A 23,038-nucleotide genomic window follows, 5' to 3' on the forward strand; every position below is an offset into this window, starting at 1 on the left:
CCCTTTTCAGGTGTCCTCTTTTATTTTGTGAAGTAGCGTTTTGTAGTTTTCTTTGTACAGGTCCTTTACATCCTTAGTCAAGCTGATTCCGAGGTACTTATTTTTTGAGGCATGACTGTGAATGGGATTGCTTTTTTCATGTTACTTTCCTCTGTCTCATTATTTGCATATAGGAAAGCCATGGGTATTGATTTTGTAGCCTGCGACTTTACTGTACAGGCCAATTGTTTCTAAGAGTTTCTTAGTAGAGCTTTTAGGCTTCTCTTGATATAGTATCATATCATCTGCAAATAGTAAGAGTTTGATTTCTTCCTTTCCTATCTGAATGCCCTTTATATCTTTTTCTTGCCCAATGGCTATTGCTAGTACGTCCAGTACTATGTTGAAGAGAAGTGGTGAGAGTGGGTATCCTTGTCTTGTTCCTGATCTTAGAGGGAAGGCTCTTAGTTTATTCCCATTGAGGATAATGATTACCAAAGGTTTGTGGTAGATGGCTTTGACTATATTGAGGAAAGTTACTTCAAAACCCATTTTGGTGAGAGTTTTCATCATAAATGGGTCCTGGATCTTGTCAAATGCTTTCTCTGCATCTATTAATATGATCATATGGTTTTTATCTTTTCTAGCTGTGGTGTATTCGATAGCCCAGAACAGTAACAATAATGCTCTTCGTGTTCCTGGAGCGAGCAGACCCCATTGGGCTACTCTAGCATGCCACGGGGACGAATGAAGACGTTACTGGCACCCACTTGAGCAAATTGATGAGCAATGGGATGACAGGTGATACCAGTGATTGATTTATTATTTATTTTTACTTTTTTTTGAGTCATGTATGGAGATGCTCATTGGTTATTCCTGGCTCTGCACTCAGGAAATACACGTGGTGGTCCTCAGCAGACTGTGTATTTACTAAAAGGACTGCGGAGCTCTATCTCTCTCGCTGCCCCTGTTTGGTGGTCTCCGCCACTTCCCCCACCCTGGAGAGGCCGATGGCGATGGGCAGGTGAAGGAAGGAACGAGGGCCAGGCTGGTTGGTGTCAGTTGCAGTTTATTCCAATCTCATCTCCCTGTTCCTTCATACATCTTCTTCCTGCTTCTGCCTCCTGCATCTACTTAATTCTCCTTCTGGATCCTAGTTCATTCTCCTCGCTACCCCAGCCCACTCTTACAGCCTACTTAAATCCCAAAGCATGAGGGGTTGAGGCAATAATACACGCAGGTGTGGACATACAATTAACAGAGGTAAAGTCCTTTCCTTAGGGGACACTTCTTCTATGGCAGATTCTCATCCAATAAGACAACTCTCCTAAGACTAAAATTCCAATTACAACTTTGTTTCTTCTTTCCTTAGTCCAACAAATATATAAACATTCATAATATTAAACATTTCGTATGGACACAGTAAGAGATACATTAAGCTTATAGGGGCATCTTACTATAGATCTCTTGGGGCATCTTACTATAGATCTCAGGCTACAGTACCCAAGCCAGTCTTTCCTAACCCTAGCAGGGTCCTAATCTCATCGTTACTTTTTGGATCATGAAAGAATTTGATCATGATCATGCTCTTAACTTATAGCTAAGTATTATGACACTTTGGCCTGGCCCATTTCAATGCCAGGGTAGCTCACAGCTTACTCTGGGTCCATTTAGTCCCTTGTTGGGATCCACTTTGGGGGTGCTAGGAACTAAAGGCAACTGGAGCATAAGTCGAGAAAGCAGATGTCCCGGAGTGAATATTATTTGGAATCAATTAACTCCCAAGTTGCAAAAGCATAATATTAACTGTCTTCCTGTGTCTATACAAAAAGAAAAAGGATGTTGCTTTAAAGTAAACTATGTAAAAGATATAAGGAGAGGAGAAAGCCAGTGAAAACTCATGAGTACAAGTCAAGTTTCCTTAGAAGGATCTGACCTTACAAGTTAACAGAGTCTGATTAGGGGGAAAAGGTGATAGATCAGTTGGGAAATAGAGCACAAAGAAGTTACAGATAAGCACAGAGGAATATGAGTGACTCAGGAGCACTGTGATAGTTGTAACCCATAAACCTAAGCTCCCTGTAACAAAGGAGAAAGGATAAACCAATATTATCCTACAGGGGACCATATGGGATACTGGGGATCCAACCTGGGTCAGCTTCGTGCAGTGCAAGGCAAACACCTTACTTGCTGTACTATAGCTCCAGCCCCAACTAATTGGTTTTAGATGGGAGCACTTGTCTTTAAGATTCTCAACAAACATGGCCTGCCTCCACGGCTGCAAGTCAGAATGGGGAGACTTGGTTAGAGGCGATTTGCACCTCACCACTAGGTGGCTAAGTGCCATTGTAGTCCTGGGATTGCTGAGCATTCAGGACTTCCCGTTCAGATACTTAAAAGAATTTTTTTTTTTTGTTTTTTGTTTTTTGGGTCACACCCGGCGATGCACAGGGGTTACTCCTGGCTCATGCACTCAGGAATTACTCCTGGTGGTGCTCGGGGGACCATATGGGATGCTGGGAATCGAACCCAGGTCGGCCGCGTGCAAGGCAAACTCCCTACCTGCTGTGCCTAAAAGAATATTTTTAAATTAAATCATCATGAGATACACAGTAATACATTTATTCATGATTGGGTTTTCGTCACACAATATTCCAACACAAATCCTTTCACCAGACTACATTTCCCACCATCAATGTCCCCAGTTTTCCTCCTTCCACCTCCCAGCCCCAGCCTGCCTCTAAGGCAGGCACATACCCTCACTCTATTTTTAAACACAGTACACAACCCGTCCTCTCATGCTAGCTCTGCCAATTGCTAAATACTGTGATGCAAATAAGAAACAAGCTCCACATTTTTAAAAAAATGGAATCACAGTGAGATACACAGTTACAAAGTTGTCCATGATTGGGTTTCAGTCATACAATGTTCCAACACACATCCCTTCACCAGTATACATTTCCTACCACCACTGTTCCCAGTTTCCCTCCCGCTGCCTTCCCAGCTCTCCTACTCCCATCTCCACTACCTTCCCAGCCTGCTTTTATGGCAGGCACTTTTCTTATCTCTCTCTGCATTTTAGTTTGCAAAACAGATACTGAACATTTATCACATTTGGCCCATTACCTATGTTCAGCACTCAATTCTTATCCAGAGTGATCATTTCCAACTATTGTTGTCATAGTGGTCCCTTTGAAGTCAGTGGGACCCCATGGTGGCTTATGTGATGCAGAGAAGAGAGACGATCAGTTTCTCCCTAACCGCCTCTGCCACCCCAGGACCAGCTGGGAAGTCCAGGAATGATCAAATCTGCCATGAGACCATGCTCAGCCTGGCCAGAGTCCCACCAGTCCCACCAGGTGGCCCAAAGCCACACTATGTCCACTTGGTCTGCCAAGTACAGGAATCGGTCCCACCACTTGATTTTTCAGGAAGTTGTGGACTCAGGCTGGAGAGAGGAATTGCTCCTTCAGAAAAGGAGAGTCAGTCCTAGGCCTGACCCAGGGCTTCGGGGATTCTTGTCTCACCGCTCAGAAAAGTATTTCAGGAGTAGACGAGTAGTGAAGTAAAAGAGATTTTGTTTGAAGGTTTTTAGGAAGGGGAAGGAGGGAGAGAAAGAGAGAGAGTAACACACTCAAGAAAGAGCACAGGCTTCTCCAAAGGCCGAGAGAGCCCACACACTCCCCAGCATTAGATATGGAAGCATGAAAGTCCACATCTCAAGAGGGGAGATGTGGGCGATACATATGCTTGAGTGCCACATGTGCTTGGCCACGTGGATACAAACAGCACACGGGCTTGGGCAGCATATGCATGCCCTTCCTTTCTTCAAGGTGACTTTTATAGGATTTCTCCAGTCCACACAGGACTTTCTGGCTAGGTAAGAAAGTGGCTAGTGTTGTTTCCAAGGTGGATATAGTTGGGAGTGGTCTGGTTCTAGTCTTCTCTAGTCTGGGTTAGCTGAGGGTTAATCAGATTAAAGGAAGGAATTGAGGGTTCTCCAGTAATTTCCTTCAGACCCTTTCTGTAGGGAGGGATTCAGTCTTCTCAGAGTCTGCTGCTGGAGAAGATCTTACCACGCTTTGCTTTCTGTATCCAAAGGTGGGTCAGACTTATGACTGGTGACTTTATTACTTCCCAGAAATGTCATTGCCATGATGGGGGTGGTGTGGTGTGGGAGGGCTTCCCATATCACCTTTACTTTTCCATATCACCTCTATCCTTACTGCCTCCACCACCCACTTGTGGCACACTCCCAACCATGGGCCAATCCTCCTGGCCCTTGTTTCTACAGTCAGTAGGTATTCTGTTTATACTCTATTGTTTTTACATCCCACAAATGAGTGCAGTCATTCTATGTCTGCCCCTTTCCTTCTGACCCATTTCACTCAGCACAATACACACTGCATCCATCCATTTTAAGCAAATTTTATGACTTAATGTTTCCTGGTAGCTGTGTAGTTGTACACAGTTGTGTGCATGCACCTTGGTTTCTTTATCCAGTCATCTGTTCTCAGGCACTTGATTGTTTTCAGGTTCTGGTTACTGTGAATGGTGCTGCAATGAACATCGAAGTGCAGATTCTCTCATTTGGGCTCATGCTGGCTTGACACAGCGTGCAGCTCTACCCTCTGTGTTACCTCCCAGTGACTCTACCCCAGGAACTTAAGACCTCCTTCTCCAAGATTCTCCCTTACCTCTGCTCCCCATTCCATAGCAGACACTTCCCAAGACTGTTGGTAGGGCAGGAGTTACTTTTCTCTCAGGAGCCTGAATCCATTCCCATAGTATTCTTTGTTTACTGCTCTTCAAGCAACTAACCCCTCACAGAACATCCTAATATCTGAATCTAAGAAAGGGGGAACACCTGGGAAGAAAAATCCATTACTATTTTAAGGACATTATCCCACTTCATTCGTGACAATCAATGATGTCACCATTTTTTGGCCACATATTTTACTTTTTTCTTCACGCTTTCTGAATCTTCATAATATTATGGAAAAGAGGGTTATAAATAACACTGTAGAACTGTCATCTTGTTGTTCACCAATTTGCTCGAGTGGGCACCAGTAACGTCTCCATTGTGAGACTTGTTGTGACTGTTTTTGGCATATCAAATACACCATGGGTAGCTTACCAGGCTCTGTTGTGCGGGCAAGATACTCTTGGTAGCTTGCTGGGCTCTCCAAGAGGGGCAGAGGAATCGAACATGGGTCAGCTGCGTACAAGGCAAATGCCCTATCTGCTGTGCTATCACTCCAGCCCAACAAACTCTGTCATGACCTAAAAAGAAGTAACTCAATAAGGACCCTGCTGAGGTTAGGAAAGACTAACCTGACCTGAGGACTATGGTCTGGAATAGTTAGCGAGATGTCCCCAGGAAGAGCCAACCTTTAAGTTTAATACATTTCTTACTGTGTTCATACAAAATGACTAGAAATATTGTAAGAAGTAAGTTTACTATATTACTAGCTGAGGAAAGGAGGAAGCAGTACATCCTGGATGGAATCCCACCTTGAGTGGATGTCCTAGTAATCTGGAGAGCTGAACCCTCAGATGAGATTTTGTCCTTGAGTTAATCTCCTAAAGGAGTGGATTTACCTCTGTTTGTTGTTATGACAATGTTCACCCCCACCTTTGTGTACCCCCACCCTTCATGATTCCTATATATAGTGACGCTGTAAGGAGAAAGAGGGGAGGATGTGAACTGAGACTTTGAGACTTTTGGGACTTTGAGGACCAGAAGGACTTAGATGATGTCAATGACTAGAAGTTGAGGACTATGAGACTACAATGAGACGATCAAGAAAATGTCACGAGGTGGAGGACTTTGAGGTCTATGAGGAGACTAGGATGATGGAACTATGATGACTGGCACTAGAGCAACAAGGGGAGAGATCAGAGTATGCTAGGGAGGAGAAAGAAATAAACTGACCAGTCTGGGGCCCAGTTCCTGTTTCTACATTCCCTCGGTCCTTTGTCTACCTGTCGCCGTGGGCTGGCCTGGGAAGGCAGCTCTTGGCCACTGAACGATTGAGTCCTGTGTTCCCTGCGTTTTTCTTTGAAACAATGATTTTTTTGTTTCTATTCTTTTAAATTCCCTCTCTCCATAACTTAAAGGAACTAGTAGCAGCAGCTCTGCTTGAGAGTTCAGCTAGAGAAATACCTACAGAGCAGCCATGGGCCTGGGTTCAATCACTGATAAGTCATGAATTTTATTCTCACCCAAACATCTGGTTTGGGATCCTGACTTATGAGCTAATATTAAATATACAACTTTATAGCATCACATATATAATACTGTTGATGAGAAACGTCAAGAAAAGTAATGACTCTGTATGATCAGCTGGTTGGACATCTGGATGGGAATCCAAGGGGCCTGAATTGTGTTCCCAATTCATTTCTTCTTTCTTGATCAGCAATATCTGGTCTGGGGTCCTTAAATATTTTCACTATACTCTTTGCATTGCTTTTATTTAAATACTCAATTCACAATAACAGAGATGTGTATTTTAGTTCACTGAAAAAATTTAAATAAAATAAATATAGATCTTATCCCCTCATGCATGTAACAGTTTTCACCACTTTCTTCACACATTGCCTTCCACTTGGTGGCAGCGCATACTCATTTTCGTCCATCTGCTGAGGTGGGGAGGAATGCTGGCTTCTCCATCTGGTTTTTTAGCTAAACTATTGGGGAGAGGGAAGAGGTTTTATCAGTCTGGGACTTTGTCTTCAGATGACTTCATCTGAAAGTCATCTGAAGACAATGAAATCCATTGTAGTTCTCCACAAAATTGCTTAGTCAATTGCTTCCCTGTGACAGAATAATTTGAAGTTAACCTAGCTTCTGTGTTGTTTGCTGACTAGTTGCTTCTCTCCAGAACAACTGGGCTTTCTCTGTCAACCCCAATATTGTGAAGGCTCAATTTAGAAAGGGTACTAATATTCTTATAAGAATTAGTACTAATATTCTTACAAGAATCTCTTCAGCAAGCTTCTTACAACAACTCCTTCAGGAGTTGTTGATAATGCATGATAATGCAAGGATAGCATCCTTCATAGCTTATGAAACAACTCAGAATGTTGTGGTAAGAGGCACCCAGAGGCCTCAGTGTCTAGGCTCAGAGAACAAGAATGGTATTAGGGAGGCTGGAGAGATTGCGCAGCAGGCAGGGCTGAGTTCAATCCCCGGCATCCCATATGGTCCCCCAGGCACCTCTAGGAGGAATTTATGACTGCAGAGCCAGGAGTAACCCCTGAGAATTGTCAGGTGTGACTCAAAAAGAAAAAAAAAAGATATTTAGATATTTGCCATTCTTTAACTTCACAGTGGGATTTAGGGAGGTCAGAAGGAAATGATACAATATTGTGATATAGATACTGTGCTCAACAGAGATGATATTGTCTAATTCTCATTAATCTATATTATTGAATAACAGTTTTATTGCTTCAGTGTCATATTTTATTTTTTTGTGTCTAGAAATTTCTGCTACTGGAAAAGAGCCATAGATTATGTACAAAAACCATTTCCTCCACTGTGCCTGCAATGCAGGTCACTGTGGGAAGCCTTTTCTTTCTTGGCATTGTAGGCAGGTACAATAAAACCCCTCACTTATGGGTCAGAAGCCACTATTTATTGTTTATTGAATGACAAAATACAGAGCTATGAAAATCATTTAAATTTTGTAAATTTTATATTTTAAATATTATTCATATATTATTGTATACTACTTTACAGAAACTGGTCCTTTGAAAAATATCAGAGTAAATGCCGAGCACTACCCACATATTTGCTAAAAATGTAAATTTTATAACCCTAGATCAACTGAATCAGGAACCCAGGGGATGGAACCTCTTTGTTTATCCCTTCAGCCCCTCCCATTTCCCTGTCCCCTCTGCTCCTCTTCTCCCCTCCTCTCTCCTCCTTTCCCTTCTTCTCCTCTCCTCCTCTCCCCACTCCTCCCCTAAATTTCTCTCCCCTCTCTTCCTTCCCTTCCCCTCCCTTCCCCTCTTCTTTTCCCCTCCCCTCCTCTCCCTTCCTCTCCTTTCTTCTGTTTCTTCCCCTCTTCCCTCCCCTCCTCTTTTCTCTCCTCTTCTTTTCTCCCCTCCTCTCTTCTTTGCTTCCTAAAAAAACCTCGTGCATATAATAATTTGGTCACTGTATCACTGTATCACTGTCATTCCGTTGTTCATAGATTTGCTCGAGCGGGCCAGTAACATTTCCATTTATCCAAGCCCTGAGGTTTTAGCACCTCTCCTTACTCATCTTTCCCAATGATTGGAGGCTCTTTCAGGGTCAGGGGAATGAGACCTGTTATTGTTACTGTATTTGGCATATCGAATACACCACAGGGAGCTTGCCAGGCTCTTCTGTGAAGGCAGAATACTCTCGATAGCTTGCCAGGTTCCCAATAATTTGGTCAACCTATGAAACTCCCCGTGAGTAGTCTTTTCAACCATATTTAACAAGCATCACAAATCATCATTTTTCCTTTAATACTGGGAGAAACCTGCTCACTTTTCAAGACCTAGTCAATGCTGGGTCTTGAAAAGACTACTTCTATAAAACCTTCCTTGCCTTTTGAAATAATTTTTATGGAGTCATAGAGAGTAGAGGAATTGAGATGTCTGCATTGCCTGTGTCAGACCATGGTTCAAACTCCTGGCATTGTGTATATGGCAGACTCTGAGCCGCACCCGAGATCACTTCTGAGCACAGACCTAGAAATGAGCAATGGGCACCAGAGCTCCACCCCCAATCACTTTGACGTCTGGATTTCCAGCCCTCATATTTTAGTACTTATAATGGACACAAATCATTACATTGTATAATGCTTCCTCTAGCACAATTTTTTCAGACTTAAATATATATTAAATACAAGATTTATTGTAAGAATCAGACCTTACATGTTGTTGGAGGAATTGGGGGAGTCCATAAAGAGTTAAAGGGTCAGAGAAACATTAATTAGCCTTCCTTCCTAAAATCCTTGCATAGAGGAAAACTTTAAAGGACAATCTGGGAAGCAGTTATATCTAAATCTTTGTATCTATCAAGATTTTTCATCAGAATCTATAGCAAGAAATGCATTTAAAATTTAAATAAATACTTTTTATGATTGACTTATAGTGCTATTAAAATTTTAGGATTAAAGGAATTTCATTCAATTTTGGAATCACATGACATAAATGCCATATATACCAAGAGATAACAGATATCTCTTGTGTGTGATTTAATAAAACATAGTAAGATAACCACAACTAGCCAAAGGTAGTAAAGCTGGAGAGGTGGTCCACAGATATGAGAGTCTGGGTTGTGTGTTGGGGGTGGAGATGGGAGGTGTCCATGGGATTCTGGTGGTGGGCATGGTCTTCAAATAATCTAGGGAGTAACGATATTTTAAATCAAAGTACCTCAATAAAAATGGGATGAAGAAAAGAATAGACCCCTTAAACTTTACATAAAACATGAAATACCATCCTTGAATGTAAGTGGGATCAAAAGACATAGTAGAAGAATGTATACATATGAACAACTGAGAATGAAACTTATACTATGTGCAACTGTAGTAAAATAAAAATATACTTGATCTTTGCCTTGAGTTCTGAGAACAAAACATTTTAGCCCACTGAAAATTTCTCAGTAATAAAAATATTCTTGGTTCCTAATACTGAGCTCTTTTAAACCACACAAAGCTCATGCTGGAGAGTTTGACTTTTTTTTTATCTTGAATTTTTATTTTTATTTTTTAAATTTTTAATTAGTGAATAACCGTGAGGATACAGTTACAGATTTATACATTTTTGTGCTCATGTTTCCCCCATACAAAGTTCGAGAACCCATTCCTTCACCAGTGCCCATTCAAACCCCCAGTAAACCCAGCATCCCTCCCACCCTCCCCAGTCCCGTCTCCCCCCACCCCAAACTGCCACTATGGCAGGGTATTCCCTTTTGTTCTCTCTCTCTCTGATTAGGTGTTGTGGTTTGCAATAAAGGTGTTGAGTGGCCATTGTGTTCAGTCTCTAGTCTACATTCGGCACGCGTCACCCTTTCCCCCATGACCTCCGACCACATTTTACTTGGTGTTCCCTTCTCTGAGTTGCCCAGAATGAGAGACCAGCCTCCAAGCCATGGAGTCAACCTCCGGGTACTTATTTCTACTATTCTTGGGTGTTAGACTCCTAGTCTATTATTCTGTATTCTACAGATAAGTGCAATCTTTCTATGTCTGCCTCTCTCTTTCTGACTCATTTCACTTAGCATGATACTTTCCATGCTGATCCACTTATATGCAAACTTCATGACCTCATTTTTTCTAACAGCTGCATAGTATTCCATTGTATAGATGTACCAAAGTTTCTTCAACCAGTCATCTGTTCTAGGACACTCAGGATTTTTCCAGATTCTGGCTATTGTAAACAGTGCTGCGATGAACATATAAGTGCAGATGTCATTTCGACTTTTTTGCTCCTCTGGGATATATTCCCAGCAGTGGTATTGCTGGATCAAATGGGAGCTCAACCTATAATTTTTTGAGAATCGTCCATATTGTTTTCCAGAAGGGCTGAACCAGTCGGCATTCCCACCAGCAGTGTAGAAGGGTCCCTTTCTCCCCACATTGTCTCCAACAGTGGTTGATTTTGTTCTTTTGGATGTGTGCTAGTCTTTATGGTGTGAGGTGGTATCTCATGGTAGTTTTGATCTGCATCTCTCGCATGATTAGTGATGTAGAGCACTTTTTCATGTGCCTTTTGGCCATTCGTATCTCTTCCTTGGGAAAGTTTCTGTTCATTTCTTTGCCCCATTTTTTGATGGGGTTGGATGTTTTCTTCCTGTAGAGTTCAACCAGTGCTTTATATACCATTGATATCAACCCCTTATCTGATGGGTACTGTGTAAATATCCTTTCCCATTCTGTAGATAGTCTTTGTATTTTGGTCACTGTATCTTTTGTGGTGCAGAAGCTTTTTAGTTTAATGTAGTCCCATTTGTTGATCTCTGTTTCCACTTGGTTGGCCAGTTGCATGTCATCTTTGAAGATACCTTTATCTTCAATATCGTGGAGGGTTTTGCCGACCTTGTCTTCAATGTACCTTATGGTTTGTGGTCTGATGTTGAGGTCTTTAATCCATTTTGATCTGACTTTTGTGCATGGTGTCAGGTCGAGGTCTAAGCCCATTCTTTTACATGTGGTTGTCCAGTTGTGCCAGCACCATTTGTTAAAGAGGCTTTCCTTGGTCCACTTCACATCTCTTGCTCCCTTATCAAAGATTAGATGATCATGCATTTGAGGTTGTGTGTAGGGATATTCCACCCTGTTCCATTGGTCTTCAGCTCTGCTTTTGTTCCAGTACTATGCTGTTTTAATTGTTACCGCTTTGTAGTAGAGTTTAAGGTTGGGAAGGGTGATGCCTCCCATCATCTTTTTCCCAAGAATTGTTTTATCTATCCATGGGCTTTTATTGTTCCATATAAATTTCAGGATTGCTTGGTCCATTTCTTTGAAGAATGCCATGGGTATCCTTATAGGGATCGTGTTAAATCTGTGTAATGCTTTGGGGAGTACTGCCATTTTGACAACGTTTATTCTCCCTGTCCATGAGCAGGGGGTATGTTTCCATTTCCTGATGTCCTCTTTTATTTCATGGAGTAGAGTTTTGTAGTTTTCTTTGTAGAGGTCCTTTACTTCTTTAGTTAAGCTGATTCCAAAGTATTTGATTTTCTGGGGCACAATTGTGAACAGGATTGCTTTTTTCTTGTCCCTTTCCTCTATCTCATTGTTTGCATATAGGAAGGACATGGATTTTTGGGTATGGATTTTATAGCCTGCGACTTTACTGTACAGGTCAATTGTTTCTAAGAGTTTCTTACTAGAGCTTTTAGGCTTCTCTAGGTATAATATCATATCGTCTGCGAATAGTGATAGCTTGATTTCTTCCTTTCCGATCTAAATTGCCTTAATATCTTTTTCTTGCCTGATGGCTATTGCTAATACTTCTAGTATTATATTAAAGAGAAGTGGTGAGAGTGGGCCTCCTTGTCTTGTCCCCGATCTTAGAGGAAAGGCCCTTAGTTTTTCTCCATTGATGATGATGCTTGCCATAGGTTCGTGGTAGATGGCTTTGACTATCTTGAGAAAAGTTCCTCCAAAACCCATTTTGGTGAGAGTTTTTATCATACTGGGTGTTGGATCTTGTCAAATGCTTTCTCTGCATCTATTGATATGATCATATGGTTTTTATCTTTACTTTTGTTGATATGATGGATTATGTTGATTGATTTCCGAATGTTAAACCATGCTTGCATCCCCAGGATGAATCCCACTTGGTCATGGTGTTTGAACTTTTTGATGAGTTGTTGGATTCTATTTGCTAGTATTTTGTTGAGGATCTTCGCATCGGTGTTCATCAAGGATATTGGTCTATAGTTTTCTTTGTTAGTGGTGTCTTTGTTTGCTTTTGGTATTAGGGAGATATGTGCCTCGTAGAAACTGTTCAGAAGGGTTCCTGTCTTTTCAATTTCCTGGAAAAGCTTGAGGAGAACTGTCAACAAGTCTTCCTTAAATGTTTGGAAGAATTCGCCAGTGAATCCGTCTGGACCTGGCCTTCGGTTTTTGGGGAGACTTTTGATTACAGTTTCGATTTCCTTGATATTTATGGGCCTATTCAGGTATTTCAAGTCTTCTTGGTTCAGTCTTGGGAGATTGTAGGAGTCAAGGAATTCGTCCATTTCTTGTAGGTTCTCTTGTTTCGTGGCATACAGACTTTCAAAGTAGTCTCTGATGATCTTTTGAATCTCCTTGGTTTCTGTTGTGATGTCCCCCTTTTCATTTCTGATTCGGTTTATTAGGGTTTTCTCTCTTTCTTTCTTTGTGAGTCTTGCTAGCAGTTTATCAATCTTATTTATTTTCTCGAAGAACCAGCTCTTTGTTTCATTGATCTTTCAGATTGTTTTTGGGGTTTCCATATTGTTAATTTCTGCTCTAAGTTTTATTATTTCTTTCCTTCGATCTGGTTTGGGTTCCTTTTGCTGGTCCTCTTCTAAGATCTTGAGCTGCGAAGTCAAGCTACCTATATAGGCCCTTTCTTCCTTTCTGAGGAAAGCTTGCAGAGCTATAAATTTTCCCCTTAACACAGCTTTAGCTGTGTCCCATAGGTTCTGGTAGCTTGTGACTTTATTCTCATTTGTTTCGAGGTATCTCTTGAGTTCTTCCTTGATTTCCTTCGTGATCCACTCATTGTTCAATAGTAAGTTGTTTAATTTCCAAGTGTTTGATTTGGTTCTCCGCGTCTGTGCGTGATTAACTTCCATCTTCAGCGCATCATGGTCTGAAAAGATAGTTGATACAATTTCTATCTTCCCGATTCTATTAAGGTATAGTTTGTGACCTAGAACGTGGCCTATTTTGGAAAACGTTCCCAGTGCACTGGAAAAGAATGTGTATTCTTTCTTTTTGGGGTGTATAGCCCTGTATAGGTTTATTAGCCCTGTGTCCTCCATTTCTTCCTTCAGAGCCATTGTTTCATTGCTGAGTGTTGTTCTTGTCGATCTATCCAGAGGTGATAAGGCAGTGTTGAAGTCTCCAACTACTATCGTGGTGCTAGTTATGGCCTCCTTAAATTCTGTTAGGAGTTCTTTTAAGTATTTAGCTGGTTGTTCATTAGGTGCGTATACATTTAAGAGTGTGATTTCTTCCTGTTGTACATATCCCTTGATGAATAAAAAATGACCTTTGCTGTCCCTTCTGATGTTTTTCAGCTTGAAATCTATGTTGTCGGATACTAGTATGGCCACCCCCGCTTTTTTTTTTGAGGAAGCTGTTTGCTTGCAGGATTGTTTTCCATCCTTCGATTTTGAGTTTGTGTTTGTTCTGACTATTCAGATGTGTTTCTTGTAGGCAGCAGAAAGTTGGGTTTAGTTTCCGAATCCATTTTGCCACTCTGTGCCTCTTGATTGGTGCATTTAGACCGTTAACATTAAGAGAAATTATTATCACGGGATTTTGTGCCATTTTTCTGTTGGGTTTGTTGTTCTTGTAGGTTTTTTCCTTGTCTTATAGTAGCCCTTTGAATCCTTCTTTTAAATTTGGTCTTGAGTCTATGAAGTTCCTGAGCTGTTGCTTCTCCATGAAATAGTGTATGGTTCCTTCAAGTTTAACTGAGACTTTAGCCGGGTAGAGTATTCTTGGTGAGATGTTCATTTCATGGAGTTTTTTTACTATATTCCACCATTGTCTTCAGGCTTGGAAGGTTTCTTCTGATAGGTCTGCTGTGAATCTGAGGGGTGCTCCTTTGTATATGATTTCCTTCTTTGATCTTGCTGCTTGCAATATTGTGTCTCTATCCATGGCATCCATCATTCTGAGTATGATATGCCTTGGGGATTTTCTATTTGGGTCCCTTTTAGCTGGCACCCTTCGGACTCCTTGGATCTGGATGTCTGCATTCTCTAGCTCTGGGAATTTTTTAGCAGTGATGTCTTTAATTGTTTTTTTTTCATTGGGATTGGTTCCGTGTGGTTCCAGTACTCCCATGATTCTTATGTTGTTTCTCCTGAGGTCATCCCCTAGGACTCTAATTTGCTCTAGAGCCATTTTGAGGTCTTTTGCCATTATTTGTTGTTCCCTATATGCTTTGTGCAGTTCCTCTTCAAGCTCACTGATTCTGTCTTCGGCTGTAGTCATTCTACTATTGAGGGCTCCTACCGAGTTTTTTATTTCATGTACTAATTCTTTTAGTTGTGTGACTTCTGTTCGTAGCTTTGAAATTTCTGTTCTCATTTCTTCCTGGATTATCTTGGTGTACCGTTCCAATGCTGCGTCCATATCCTCCCTTAATTTATTGGAAGTTTGTTCCATAGTTGCCTTGAGTTCGTGAACCATCCTCACAATTTCCTCTCTGAATTCTATATCTGAGAGGAGGTTGTATTTCTGGGAAGTCGCTGCTGAGGTAAGTGAGATATTTTCTTGGATCTCTCCTGGTGGTGGGGATTTTCGCTGTTTCTTCACGTTGTTATGGGCTTTACTATCCGGTGCTCTCCTTAGCTTGGGAGGGGCCTCAACTGAAGATGTGGGGCTATGCTCTTTTTACAAAGGACTTTTATGTGCAAGTTGATGTGTTCACTGACAGTTTTCGTGAAATTAGGATAGGCTAGGTTGCTTGACTATTAACAAATATTGACTAAGATGACCAGGGAATTCTTCAGAGGAGTGGATTCTATCAATTGTGGCCAAAGGACAATGCATGGCATGGTAAAAAAAGAACTGCGGCCGCGTAATAGGCCTATGCTCCAGAAAGAGGCCACGCCTACTTTCGAGGCCACGCCCCCTAAGGTGAGGACACACCCCTAACCTGCAGAGTGGGGAGTGGTCAGGACCCGATGTTGTGGCGGCCAAAATGTGCCAGGTGGGGGTGGGGGAGTTAGGGCGAGCCCCAAACTGCAGGCATGGGGCGGGGAAAGAGCCACTTTAAAAAAAAAATTTAAATTTTATTGAATCACCATGAGATAGTTACAAGCTTTCATGTTTGGGTTACAATCTCACAATGATCAAACACCCATTCCTCCACCACTGCACATTCCCCACCACTAATATCCCAGGTATACCCCCCCTTTCCCACCCTCCGCCTGCCTCTAAGGCAGACAATATTCCCCATACTATCTCTCTACTTTTGGACATTATAGCTTGCAACACAGACACTGAGAACTCATCATGTTCGGTTCTTATCTACTTTCAGCATGCATCTCCCGTTCCAACTGTTTCCTCTAGCCATCATTTTATTAGTGATCCCTTCTCTATTCCATCTGCTTTCTCCCCTCCGCTTATGAAGCAGTCTTCCAGTTATGGGGAAATCCCCCTGGCCCTTGTACCTACCATCCTTGGGTGTCAGCCTCATGTGATGCTACCCTACACTCCACAAATGAGTGCAGTCCCTCTGTGTCTGTTCCTCTCTTTCTGATTCATTTCACTTAGCATGATACTCTCCATGTTAATCCATTTATAAGCAAATTTCATGACTTCATCTCTCCTAACAGCTGCATAGTATTCCATTGTGTAGATGTACCAGAGTTTCTTTATATTCATTGCAGTACTGTTCACACTAGCCAGAATCTAAAAACAACCTGAGAGTTTGACTCTTGGGACCTTAGATCACCCCAGAGGGTGGGCTAGTTACCACAGAAGCCAGGTATTGACTGTAGAACTCAGAGCCCTGCCTGCTGGCCTTCAGGCAGGGAGAGGAACTAGAAACTGAACTAACCATCCATGGGCCATGATTTGATAGTGTGTCCCCATGAAATGGCAGCTTATTTGAAAAAAACAAAACACCTCACAACCACAAGGTTTGTGGAGCTTCTGGTTTGATGAATACATCCAGGTTTTGGGAGGGTGGTGCATCCTGACAAGCAGGAGACGGCACTTAAGATCTTTCCTGTTCATTTATGGCCTTGATTATAAACATTTATAGTAAAATATAATGTTTTTTCTAATTCATTAATTTTTTAAAAATTTATTTTATAAGATAGTTCTCAATATTTGATTACATTTAACATTCCAATACCAATCCCACTACCATTCCGTCTTCCCACCACCATATTTTGAATGTTTCCATCCCAAACCTCAATCCCTGTCCCAAAGCAGAACTGAAATAGTATATTTTGTATTCTTTGTTATGAAAAACCTCTAAAAATGCTACAAAAAGTATCCTTAGAGAAAAGAGTGTGAAGATTGTTGTATTTCACCCAAGTACCATTAAGCCCTTCTATAAGAGATCATTAACACTCTTATAGTGTTAAAGGTTGAGACTTGTGTGTTTTATATATATCTGTAGTACTGTAGTACTGTACTGTCATCCCGTTGTTCATTGATTTGCTCTTGAGTGGGCAGCAGGGTATCTGGGACAACAATTTGTAGTTGGCGTATGATGTGGAATAATCTTGTGAGATGGAGCTTGTAATAAGAGGAATTTACACTACTTCTGGATAGGTATATCACAACTGAATAGAATTGTTGACAGGTTGTTAGAAAGTTGAAAAATTAATCATTACTTTGTGCAAAAATAAGCAATAATCTACTTTAATAATTTCTACTATTTCTATTTAGGTTATATTTTATTCTAGCTATAGTTTGTCCTATTCTATTATATTTTTAAATGTTATTTGTTTTCATTCCCAGCACACACACAAACTACCAACCTACTTTTGATCCACTAAATTGATATTCTCTCTTAGAATTAAAAAATTTTAAAAAGATGTAATATAGTAGAATATTCTTTAGGTTTAAATCCCTTGAGATTTGTTTTAAATATCCCTCATCCTTAACACAATATCCAGTACATGGCACTATTATTAGTTCCTGGTTCTAATATTGAATATCTATTCAATATTCAAATATTGAATATATAAATGAACAGAGTTGTCTGATTCTGATATTGTCCTCATTAGTTAAAGATTCAATGTTATAAATATATCCAGAGTTAGTCGGACTTGGTTTGTGTGAGTTTTTCCCTTAAACTCAGTTTTCCCTATTGGGATGATAATTCATTAATTCCTCATGGATAATTTCAGGTGGGGTAACTGGCATCAGTCATTTGGGGTAGTTTTTTTACTGAGTACAAAATAATGTAGGGCCAAAGTTATTGTTCCTGAGCATTATTTTCCTAAAAGTGGAGTAAATAGATGAGTTATTCTCATTTTTGAGAACTTTTTATCAGTATACTGCCTACCAAGGGCAAGCTCTGGCAATGTTTCTTCTCTCTAGACCAATTGTTTCACATTTTAGAACTTTATAATAGCTGTTACTTTGTATTCCTTAATATTTCTTCCTCTTAAACAACATTGAAGATTGCATAAATTTCCATTACAGGTTGAAATTTTCCTATGGCACATTGCTAATTGTAGAATTACCTTGCAAGTGGATAATTGCCTCAATTTTGAGCTAGTTCCTAATAGCTTTAGAGTGAGACAGTGGCATTTTTCAATCTTGTCCTAGAATGCTGGAGCTCAACACTGAAGTTCATTGACTTTTCATATTGAACATACACAATAAATAGTTGCTGAGCAAATTTTTTTTTATTTATGGTTTGATCTGGCCTCATCTGCAACATTCTGATCCCAAAGGCTGTAAGGAAGCTCAGTGAGATCATCTTTATTCAAGATTGGTGACATGAAGACTTATCTTTATTCAAGATAGGTCTGAATTTCAGTCCTTCCTAACTTCAAATAATACTCAGTCAACACAGATTTCCTGAAACACAACAAATGCACAAAACACATTCCTATTCATTTTCCATGTTGAGACTATAAAAATGTGCTTTTCCTCCATGTCGCAAAAATTCTCTCACCCATCTGGTTTAAATTTGTGTGAGCTTCTGCCTATCAAGAAAAGGGTTAATGACTACTGGGTGCAAAACCTCTGTTTATGTGACTGGACTTTGTAAGAGTTCAATTTCTCTCAGAGCACAATTAAAAAAAAAATCAAGGTGCTGAGGGGACTTCCTGTTAATTCCAAGAGGGATCTATTTTCCCAGGATGATTCTGACCTTGAGATTTGAAAGTTTCAGCTCTCAGTAGAAATAGCAGCAGGGACATTTACAAAAATTTTGGCCCTCATAATAGTGACTAGCACTTTAATAACATAATAAAAATTGCATTTCTGTAATTGAGTATATGTAGGTTCAGAAATGTAACATCTCTTGTTTATTTTTATTTATTTATTTATTTATTTACTTTTACATTTCTTGTTTAAATGTGAAACACATAGGATGTAGAAGTTTGGGCCCTTTGGCAAATGCTTCTTTAGGGATTACTGTTACTATTACTACTACTATTTTTCTCATTAAGCTAGCCTTCTATTTCAGGTAGTCAATTCCCAAAACTGACATCTCTCCTTTCTTGTTCTCCTCAAAGTTTCCAAGAATGTGACATCTTCCTGTGAGCAGAGAGGAACAGTGGGAATTGTTCTTATTTTCATTGGGACAATCATTAGAAAGGAATCAATGAAGCCGAATAAACCATATTTCAAAGGACGACTCTCTAGATGTTTCCTGGAAAGATGACCAAGCTTGAAGTAAGTAGATTTGTACAAATCTAGCTACTATAATGTCAAGAAAATAGTAAAAGCATAAAATAGCAACTCTTTTATGCTTTATGTGAAGCCTATTTTGATAATACAACAACTCCTCCTTTGGTTCTAAGAGGCATTATTGCACCCTAAGAAGGATAATAAAATGAGGATACTGTATTCAAATGCAATTTTGGAAAATGTAGTGACAGTGATTTATGACTGTGAACATGTTTTCAGTTCTCTTTAAAGGATTGCTTTGCATTGTATATTTGCTATTACTTTTTGTCATTTGAAATTGCGTTGAAGTTTCCCATATTTTATCTAGTTACATTTTAAAAGCAACCCTGTTAGGTTAAGCAAGACAGGAAGCTCTGACAGGAAGCAAGACAGGAAGGTCTGTCCTAGGAAGGTCTGACCTTACAAATTAGCAGAGTCAGATTAGGGGGAGAAGCTGATTAACTGTTTTTGGGGAAGAGAGCATAGAGAAGTGATTACAAGCTAAACAAAGGGTTGGGAGTGACTCGGGAACACCTAGATGGGTGTGACTGGGGTAAGCCTAAACTCCGGAAAAACCAGGATGAGCTCCTTGAGGCAAGGGGGGAAAGGATAAAGTAATGTCATCCTACAAGTAAATATTTAGTCTCATTTTTAAATAGTTATGTTCAGGGTTCGATAGTAATAGGAACAATATGGCAGTCATTCTATGTCTTCTGATATCAATAACAGTGCAAACTTCTACTCGTCATGCTCCTGCTATCAGTGAAACTGAGAAAGCCAACAGAGTGGCATGGATAAACTATAGTTTAACATGATAATGGTCAGCTAAGTTGGGTTCCAAGACTGGCAGCATGGGCTTCACCTGTGAGCTTGTCTGAGAAATAGAAGCTCAGGCCTCTACCCACTGAATCAGAAGAGTCACCCCAAGTGATTTTTCATAGGTGTGGAAGGGGTTTATCTTAAAATTCTTGCTGGTGTTCCACTTTGCCTATTTTTAGTGGGCTATGTGGTTTATATATATAAGTAGAGGAGTAGAGACATAAAGTTAAATTGGAGACAAGTGACAACTGTGGCAGAAAGAATCTGGGAAGGAGAGTTTGTAAATAAAGAAGCACTTGCCACTAGCTGCTCATAGACATCTGGCTTGCAGTCCTTTTTTCTTTCTTTTTTTCCCTCTTTTTTTGCTTTTTGGGTCATACCTGGTGAGGCACAGGGGTTACTCCTGGCTCATGCACTCAGGAACTACTCCTGGTGGTGCTCAGGGACCACATGGGATGCTGGGAGTTGAACCTGGGCTGGCTTGCAGTCTTAAGGAAGCAGAGAGCACTACTAAAGTTTTGAAATGAGAGGCACTTGTTTTGAAATGAGTTTTGAAATGAGAGGCACAGTATTTGTTCCTGATGAGCACATATTATATGGGGCATATTATATTGGAATACCTGATGTGCTCCTAAAGGTGGAAAAAATCAAGCTGCTTGTTATAAGAAACAGCCACCTAATGTGCTTTTGAAATGGGACGAGGTGCAAGATGGCTTATTCCATGCTTGTTGAGACTCCTCCCATTTCATATTCTGCAGTTTAGCCCTGGGTATGAGGCACAGGCAGACCCCACTGCACCCCAAATCCTACACACAGAGTTCAGTGTCAGAACCTCTGTCTTTTATTATACTAGTGTGACTATATTCAGAATAGCATAACTTGTGTAGCCATAGCCCAGATTTCTTGTCTTCTGAGTCTGAAAGTTCATTTCTCTTTAAACTGCTCTTCCTGGCCCATGTCTTTGCTTTCTGAAGAAACTTCCATATGTCAAACTGCTCCATATTCTGTGGTTTTAGAACTCAGGAAAATGTCCATGAAGGAGGGACTTGAACCACTGTGTTGTGGGGAAGCACATCGAAGGATCTAAAATGACTCTCATGGGAGCTGGTTGTCAAATTTTTGGTGTGTTCAGGAAATGTCTGCCACATTTTACATCAACATTTGCAGACTGCAGGCGAATGAGGTGTTGAATTCTAGCAATCAGTGAATGAAATGAATGAATTGCAGTGCCAACAGCAACCTAGCTGGGGTAATAGAAGCAACTTGCTATTTAACATTAGAAAAAACTCTTTGGTATGATAAAATTGATCTTGGTTCCTTGCTGTGTAGAATATAAATTCCACATTGATGCATGTGAAGTCACAGTTTATGGAATTCTTTATATATAGGTTGAGGGTAGAAAAAGCTGTTTGCCTCTAGGCTCTCTGCTGTCACTCATAATTCCAAGGGTTGTCATCAATCCAAATATGGTGAAATGTGTTTCTGATCACTCCCTTCTTCAATATTACAGGGTTGTTACTTGAGGTTTCAAAATTCATTTATGTTGCTATCACTATAATTTCCATCTGCTCAGAATTCTACTCAAATTCAAGTTATTCCCTGAGGTTTCTACACCAACTAGGAATAGTGTCTCCTAGCTTCTGATACATCTTGCCCAGTGAGTAAGGTCAAAGAGTAAATTCCCTCTCTTGTATATATTGACTGTTCAGTTACACACTAGATATGTGACCTGAGGCCAATTTACATGGAGATGTGTATAAAACCTTTCCCACAACAACAAGCAATCTTTGGGTGCTGATGAGCTTCTGGGAATTCAACTCAGTACTTTCTGTCTGGAGATAGATAAGTATTCAATCGTTCAACACTGCCCTCCATTTCTAATTCTTATTACAAGTCTAAGTTTTTTTTTAATTTATTTTATTGAATCACCATGTGGAAAGTTACAAAGTTCTCAGAGTTATGTCTCGGTTATACAATACTCAGACACTCGTCCCTTCACCCATGCCCATATTCCACCACCAAAGACCCCAGTCTACCTCCCAACACCCGCCTCCCCACCCCCACCCCCGCCTGCGTAATTGATAAATTTCACTTCATTTTCACTTTACCTTGATTACTTTCCATAATTCAACACAAAACTCACTATTGTTGGAGTTTACCTTCAAGAAAGACAGCCCTACTGCCAATGAAGCATTTGATAATTAGTTTTCCATTGCTGAGACTGGAGAGATATGAAGTTCCACTGTCAAGTATATAGAATTTGTTTCCCCCTCTTTCCCGCGCCACCAAGTTCATGCCTGCTTAATAAACAGTCCTCATATTACGGCTGACACCACACCACCCGATGAGAAAAAAAGATATTTCCTGTCCTCGGCCAGCATGGGGCTATAGCTTAGTTCACAGTCTAGAGACATGGCTGCAAGCAGTTTCTGGAACCAAAAGTAGTTCCTCCGGATTCTGGTTCAACTGCAGCAACATGGCCGCACAAGAGTGTGGCCACCCGGGTCGAATCTTGGCAGAGCATGCTCTGGTATTGGCCCAAGACTCCCCAAGTGTCCCGCTGTTCCAAGTACATAATATTTTTAAATTTTAATTCCGCCCCCCCCCCCATTCCCACACCTCTAAGTTCGTGCCTGCTTCATAGACCTCATAATATGGTGGACGCCACACCGCATTTCTCCCAGAAAAGGGAAAAGAACCGAGAAAGGAGGATATTTCCTCTCGTCGGCCGGCGTGGGGCTATGGCTTAGTTTACAGTCTAGAGAAATGGTTGCTACTTTGATTACCTTCAATATTTCAACAAAAAACTCAGTATCATTGTTTGGAGTTAACCCCCACAGTCAGACCTGCTAAAAAGGAACCCTTTCACATTGCTGACAGAAATCAGGCAATGAATGTCCATTAGCCTTCATGTTAACCAGTACCCTCATCCTCACCGCCTCAGAGGTTTTCCAAAATTTCTCAGAAAGTGGCTGGAACAATAGCACAGCGGGTAGGACCTTGCACGTGGCGGACCCGGGTTCGATTCCCAGCATCCCATATGGTCCCATGAGCACCACCAGGAGTGATTCCTGAGTGCAGGAGTGACCCCTGTGCATCGCTGGGTATGACCCAAAAAGCAAAAACAAAACAAAACAAAACAAAACAAAAACCTCTCAGAAGTTACAAGGATTTGGGGCACT

General features: G+C 40.8%; 1 long non-coding RNA gene across 2 annotated transcripts in view; it reads left to right on the forward strand.

The window, feature by feature from the left end:
• LOC129405672 (uncharacterized) overlaps nt 1-23,038 on the forward strand; it is a 111,253-nt gene that overhangs the window by 15,690 nt on the left and 72,525 nt on the right. The window contains exons 2-3 of one of the 2 annotated variants that reach the window (XR_008630732.1): nt 627-780; nt 18,884-19,043. This is a non-coding gene — a long non-coding RNA (uncharacterized LOC129405672). The remainder of the gene's footprint in view (nt 1-626; nt 781-18,883; nt 19,044-23,038) is intronic. The other variant, XR_008630733.1, reaches the window with a different exon arrangement.

The sequence above is a fragment of the Sorex araneus genome, chromosome 6, assembly GCF_027595985.1.
Source record: "Sorex araneus isolate mSorAra2 chromosome 6, mSorAra2.pri, whole genome shotgun sequence".
In the NCBI taxonomy this organism is placed as follows: Eukaryota; Metazoa; Chordata; class Mammalia; order Eulipotyphla; family Soricidae; genus Sorex; species Sorex araneus.